The sequence below is a fragment of the Bison bison genome, unplaced genomic scaffold (genome assembly GCF_000754665.1).
Source record: "Bison bison bison isolate TAMUID 2011002044 unplaced genomic scaffold, Bison_UMD1.0 scf7180017864240, whole genome shotgun sequence".
In the NCBI taxonomy this organism is placed as follows: domain Eukaryota; kingdom Metazoa; phylum Chordata; class Mammalia; order Artiodactyla; family Bovidae; genus Bison; species Bison bison.
This window is the reverse complement of record NW_011494812.1, coordinates 1,972,963-1,980,345: the sequence shown is the minus strand read 5'-3', so window position 1 is coordinate 1,980,345 and position 7,383 is coordinate 1,972,963. Positions and strand designations below refer to the sequence as shown.

The following is a 7,383-nucleotide window of genomic DNA, read 5'->3' as shown; positions in this document are numbered from 1 at the left end:
TTGGCAAAGTAATGTCTCTGCATTTGAATATGCTATCTATGTTGGTCATAGCTTTCCTTCCAAGGAGTAAGCGTTTTTTAATTTATGGCTGCAGTCACCATCTGCAGTGATTTTGGAGTCCAGTAAATAGTTTGTCACTGTTTCCATTGTTTCCTCATCTATTTGCCATGAAGTGATGGGACAAGAAGCCATGATCTTAGTTTTCTGAATGTTGAGTTTTCAGCTAGCTTTTTCACTCTTCTCTTTCACTTTCATCAAGAGGCTCTTTGGTTCCTTTTCACTTTCTGCCATAAGGGTGGTGTCATCTGCATATCTGAGGTTATTGATCTTTCTCCCGGCAATCTTAATTTCACCTTGTGCTTCATCAAGCTTGGCATTTTGCACGATGTACTCTGCATATAAGTGAAATAAGCAGGATTAAAATGTACAGCCTTGGTGTACTCCTTTCCCAATTTGGAACCAGTCTGTTGTTCCATGTCCAGTTCTAACTGTTGCTTCTTGACCTGCATACAGATTTATCAGGAGACAGGTAAGGTGATCTGGTATTCTCATCTCTTGAATAATTTTCCATAGTTTGTTGTGATCCACACAGTCAAGGGCTTTGACATAATCAATAAAGCAGAAGTAGATGTTTTCCTGGAACTCTCTTGCTTTTTTGATGATTCAATGGATGTTGGCAATTTGATCTCTGGTTCTTCTGCTTTTTCTAAATCCAGGTTGAACATATGGAATTTCACAGTTCACATACTCTTGAAGCCTGGCTTGGAGAATTTTGAGCATTACTTTGCTAGCGTGTGAGATGAGTGCAATTGTGTGGTAGTTTGAACATTCTTTGGCATTGCTCTTCTTTGGGATTGGAATGAAAATGTGGCCACTGCTGAGTTTTCTAAATTAGCTGGCACACTGAGTGCAGCACTTTCACAGCATCATTTTTCAGGATTTGAAATAGCTCAACTGGAATTCCATCACCTCCACTAGCTTTGTTCATAGTGATGCTTCCTAAGGCCCACCTGACTTCACATTCCAGGATGTCTGGTTTTAGGTGAGTGATCACGCCATCGTGGTTATGTGGGTCATGTCAATCTTTTTTGTGTAGTTCTTCTATGTATCCTTGCCACCTCTTCTTAATATCTTCTGCTTCTGTTAGGTCCATATTGTTTCCTTTATTGTGCCCATCTTTGCATGAAATGTTCCCTTGGTATCTCTGATTTTGTTGAAGAGATCTCTAGTCTTTCCCATTCTATTGTTTTCCTCTATTTCTTTGCATTGATCACTGAGGAAGGCTTTCTTATCTCTCCTTGCTATTCTTTGGAACTGTGCATTCAAATGGGTATATCTTTCCTTTGTTCCTTGGCCTTTCACTTGTCTTCTTTTCTCAGCTATTTGTAAGGCCTCCTCAGACAACCATTTTGCCTATTTCCATTTCATTTTCTTAGGGATGGTTTTGATCACTGCCTCCTGTACAATGTCATGAACCTCCATCCATAGTTCTTCAGGCACTCTGTCTATCAAATCTAATCCCTTGAATCTATTTGTCACTTCCAGTGTATAATCATAAAGGATTTGATTTAGGGCATATGTGAATGGCTAGTGGTTTTCCCTACTTTCTTCGATTTAACTCTGAATTTGGTGATAAGGAGTTCATGATCTGAGCCACAGTCAGCTCCTGGTCTTGTTTTTGCTAACTGTATAGAGCTTCTCCATCTTTGGCTGCAAAGAATATAATCAATTTGATTTTGGTATTGACCATTTGGTGATGTCCATGTCTAGAGTATTCTCTGGTTTTGTTGGAAGAGGGTGTTTGCTATGACTAGCACGTTCTCTTGGCAAAACTCTATTAGCTTTTGCCCTGCTTCATTCTGTACTCCAAGGCCAAATTTGTTGTTACTCCAGGTATCTCTTGACTTCCTACTTTTGCATTCCAGTCCCTTATGAAAAAGACATCTTTTTGGGGTGTTAGTTCTAGAAGGTCTTGTAGGTCTTCATAGCACCATTCAACTTCAGTTTCTTCAGCACTACTGGTGGGACATAGACTTGGATTACTATGATATTGAATGGTTTGCCTTGGAAATGAACAGAGATCATCCTGTCATTTTTGAGATTGCACCCAAGTACTGCATTTTGGACTCTTTTGTTGACTATGATGGCTATTCCATTTTTTTCTAAGGAATTCTTGCCCACAGTAGTGGATATAATGGTCATCTGAATCAAATCCGCCCATTCCAGTCCATTTTAGTTCACTGATTTCTAAGATGTCAATGTTCACTCTTGCCATCTCATGTTTGTCCACTTCTAATTTACCTTGATCATGGACCTAACATTCCAGGTTCCTATGCAACAGTGCTCTTTACAGCATTGGACTTTACTTCCATCACCAGTCAAATCCACAACTGGGCTTTGTTTTCACTTTGGCTCCATGTCTTCATTCGTTCTAGAGTTATTTCTTCACTTTTCTCCAGTAGCATATTGGGCACCTACTGACCTGGGGAGTTCATCTTGCAGTTTCATATCTTTTTGGCTTTTCATACTGTTCATGGGTTTCTCAAGGCAAGAATACTGAAGTGGTTTGCCATTCTTATTGACTACAATGGGAAAACTCATGATGAATACACTTAAGATTCTTTTTATGTGAAATTATAATGTTTTTGGATTAAAGTCAAATAGCCACAAGCTGGGTGTCTTATTCATAAAATGAAACTAGCTTTTGAAGCTTCATGGGCTACTTATCTTTATTCTGTTCTCTCTTTCTTTGCTTCTTAATTACACACATACATGTGTGCGCGTGCACACACACACACACTTTATTTTATAAGCAATATAACTATATTATGAAAATGTTAATGAAAGAAAAGTATTCTTCATAATTTCATTACCATGATAAGGACACACTTTTTTTTTTTTTTGGTGGTGGGGGGGTTATTCCTATTAGATTTTTTTCTGAACTAGTTACTTCATTTAAAAAATTGTATATAAACAAATTTATGTTATTTTTCTCATATTATACTATTATAAGCATTTTTTGCATGTTGTAGGATAAAGTTCACAACCAGTACTTTAAACAATTATCCATTCTATTTAGTGATTGTAGATGTATACAGTTTCCTTAAACATGCCTTAGTTTTCTAATTTTTCATGATCCTAAGTGGTGTTATGGTTGCCTTTGTGAGTAAAATATCTCCTCCATCCCCAAATTTTTAGCAACATTTCTCCAGAATGGACTCATAAGATGTGACTGTTTTAATTCACAAAACACTGCAATGCAGAGCTATTGGAGCTCCAGTAGGCTACATGGAGTCGCTAATAAATAACCCATGTTGGTCTCCCGTTTTGTGATTTGTATTGGTTTATTTGCCCTTAGAGCTTTGATTTATGGTTCTAAGGAGCAGTTTTGGAAAATCATTTACCCATCAGCTGAGACAATCTGACTATTGCACATATAAAGTCAAAGGGTGCAGACCTGAGTCAGAGGGATCTCAGACACCCAAGCCCCAGATAGCCCAACTGATGCTGCTCTTCCCAGGAGGATAACCCAGATTCTGGGCACAGTGACTGCAGGAAGGAACATGGAGAAGTTGTCACCATGTTTTCTGGTCATCATTATCCTTTTTAGTGGTTTTTCTCAGGTAGGTAGGTGCTGCTTCAGGTGGTAGCTGGGCTCTTGTATCAGGGCTGTCTGTGCAAAGCCACGTTAGGGAAAATAGCCAGCACTGGGGAGGGATTGTGATGTGGCAAAGAAGGCAGGCTGCAGTTTTTAAGTACAATCTCCTGTACATAGTAAAAGAATGCATCTTTGTGGCCTAACAAAGATAGAAAAGAGACAACAGGCCCAAGATGGAGTCAGTTGTGTTAATCCCCAAGTCAGCAAACCAAGACCTAATACCTAACTTAACTGCAGCTTCAGCCTCTCCCCAAAATGTGACCTTTCACCAGTCAATCTGAAATTACATGATCAGGATTAATAAGGTAATCTACCCAATAAAACCCTTTCCTTCCCCCATAGAAAGGTGACCTTGCCTGAAATAATCCACCCTTTGCTAGAAACTTCTGCTTCTTACCGCTTTCTGCCTATAAAAGGCTTTTATTTGGATAAGCTCTTTGAAATTCCTTTCTGTTAGATGGGAGGTTGCCTGCTTCATGAATCATTGAATTAAAGCCAATTAGATCTTTCCATTTACTCAGTTTAGCAGATTTGGAGGCAGTGACAAGACTTCAAAGATTTCTTTCAAGAGTTTTTGAAACAAGAGACATGGGTGTGGTCTGTTTGGAGTTTTTTTGGTTTGGTCATCTTCAGTGGGGCCCTGGGCTAGTTGCTCTATGTTCTGAGCTCTGCTCTCCTTTGTATCAAGCTCCTGGTCTAATTGGCTTGCTAGTCAGTTCCCTATTTGATTTGAAATCTCAGCCCTTGTTTCTGTCCTCAGATTCCATTTGGGAATGATTGATGGCTCAGTATGAAGTTCTCCATTGTGTGGAACCTCAGTCTGCAATTCATAGTTGGGGACCTGCTGGTTCAGTTCTTTATCCACCCCACAAATTCCACATCAGGTGAACAGCTGGAGCAGGACTAGGTCCCACTGAAAAACTAGACTGGGTTTCAGATTGTACTGAGTTTGACTTAAGGTGTACGGGGTCTAGTAAGTAAAGGCTATTGCTAATGAGAATCATAAAAGCAAAAAAGAAAAAACCCCATATAATTGGTCAACATGGCTCAGGCAGTTGAAAGCTGTGCTCAGGCAGTTAAAAGCTGTCAGAGTGCCTCTGCCCTCCCAATACAGGTGGCCCAGGTTTAATCGCTGGTCGGGGAACTAGATCCCACAGCCACAGTGAAGATTGAAGGTCTGAATACTACAACTAAGCCCTGGTGCAGCCAAATAAATAAGCAAATAAGTCTTAAGAAAAATAAAAATAAATAAAGAAGAAAGTTGTATAAGGTTTGTGGAAAAGGAATCTGGTAAGGGTTTTTATGCATGGTTGAGACTGGCTAAGGTGGAAATGAATTCTAGTGAATAAATTTTAATATAAAAAGGAAGCAGTTATAAAGTTAGAATGTGCTTTCCCCCTCTGTGAAAACAATAAGGTTTTATTGAACTGTTGTTCCGCTCTTGATAAGAGATTGTAAAAGTTTTCTTTTCTGAGCTTTTAAGTAATTTGCCTAGAAAAGAAAGATTTTGTGTCTTATCAGAATAATTTCCTGTGCTATCTTTATCGGGTCTTTTGATTAGTTAAGAAAGCTGAGTCTTCTTTAGTAAAAGAGCTACATTTTTCTTTAGCATTACTTAACTTCCTGCATTTGCCTTTGAAGTCTTTAACTGCTATTATTGTTAAATGGATAACAGTATTTTTTCACAGTGATCTATGATCCTGCTTGACCAAGGACTTTAAAATCTTTTGATTTCTTTGACAAACTTTCCCCAGGTCAAATTCTAAATGAAGTCATTTTGACCTCAAACTAACTTTGGGATATTACTGGTTCCCTGCAAAATTTTAAAACACTTGTTCTCTCTTTGTATAAAAGGAAATGTTAAACAATTTGGTTTATTTGATGTATTAAATCATATTGGAAGCATTGTCAAATAAGAAGTAGTACTAAGCCTTCTTTATGTTGTATTTGTATAAGTTATAAATTTTGTAAAATTGTGATAAATTCCTAGAAATCGGACATATCCTGGTATGATTATCAGTCATAACGCCAGTTATCTTAAAACATTTTATATCATAGAAATATGCAAATTTCCTTGTCAATGCCATTAAAATGAGCTTTCAACAGATTTTTAATGATGGGCATTTTAAAGTTTTTTGTCACTTACACACAATTATTGTTTTACTCAGATGCTTTTGTAAAAGTATTTCTTCAAATGTGCTTCATCTTCAAGAAGATTAGTGGAAAGGACTTTGACAAGTACAGGTTTCTGTTAGCTTTAAGATCATAAAACTGAATTGAGTAAAAATTTACAGAACTAATGGAAAAGCTGGATTTGAGCAAACAAATATTAATTACATAGGACTGAATGGATTTAGGAGGAAGATTATAATTTTTTTTGTTTGAAATATTGCTGATTCCTTAATATTTTTTTCTCCAAATTTCAGAAAATCTTTTTTCTTAAGCTGTCTATGACTTAAAGCAATTTGGCAAAGTATACCTTTGTAAACAAAGATGAAACATTTACTTTTTCTCTTTACCCAATCCCTCCCCAAAACTCTTGAATATTCTTTTCATGGCATTAGGGTTAGTCATTTACATAAATTTAGTAAGAATCTGTTCTCCTTGTAACAGATTTGTAACGCAACTACAAATACGGGTTATATTACCAAGGTGTTAGCTTAAATGTCATATTTGAGGGAGATGTGCATAGACTGAGATATGACTGTTTCTTTTAGATTTTTATTTTTAATTAGCAGATAATTAATTCACAATGATGCAATAGTTTCTGCCATACATCAACATGAATCAGTTGTAACTACACATATGTCCCCTCCTTCTTAAACCTCCCTCCCAACTCCCTCCCCATCCCACCCCTCTAGGTTGTCACAAAGCACCAGCTTTGGGTTCCCTGCGTCATATAGAAAATTCCCACTGGATATCTATTTTACATATAGTAATGTATATGTTTCAATGCTACTCTCTCAAATCACCCCACCCTCTGCTTCCCCACTGTGTCCAAAATTCTGTTCTTTATGTCTTTGTTTTCCTTTGCTGCCCTGCAAGTAGGATCATCAGTATTATCTTTCTAGAGTCCATATACATGTGTTAATATATTTGTCTTTCTCTTTCTGACTTACTTCACTCTGTATAATAGGCTCTAGACTCCCTCATTAGAACTGACTCAAATGCATCCTTTTTATAGCTGAGTAATAATCCATTATTACTGGAAGAAGCACAAGCTGGAATCAAGATTGCCAGGAGAAATATCAATCACCTCAGATATGCAGATGACACCACCCTCATGGCAGAAAGTGAAGAGGAACTAAAAAGCCTCTTGATGAAAGTGAAAGAGGAGAGTGAAACAGTTGGCTTAAAGCTCAACATTCAGAAAACAAAGATCATGGCATCTGATCCCATCACTTCATGGCAAATAGATGGGGAAACAGTGGAAACAGTGTCAGACTTTATTTTTTGGGGTTCCAAAATCACTGCACATGGTGATTGCAGCCATGAAATTAAAAGACGCTTACTCCTTGGAAGGAAAGTTATGACCAATCTAGATAGCATATTCAAAAGCAGAGGCATTACTTTACCAACAAAGTCTGTCTAGTCAAGGCTATGGTTTTTCCAGTAGTCATGTATGGATGTGAGAGTTGGACTGTGAAGAAAGCTGAGTGCCAAAGAATTGATGCTTTTGAATTGTGGTGTTGGAGAAGACTCTTGAGAGTCCCATAGACTGCAAG

General features: G+C 37.7%; 1 long non-coding RNA gene across 1 annotated transcript in view; it reads left to right on the top strand.

Annotated features, from left to right (window-relative positions):
- Nucleotides 1-2,930: 2,930 nt before the first annotated feature.
- LOC104993550 overlaps nt 2,931-7,383 on the top strand; it is an 8,455-nt gene continuing 4,002 nt past the window's right edge. The window contains exon 1 of the long non-coding RNA XR_825842.1: nt 2,931-3,623. This is a non-coding gene — a long non-coding RNA (uncharacterized LOC104993550). The remainder of the gene's footprint in view (nt 3,624-7,383) is intronic.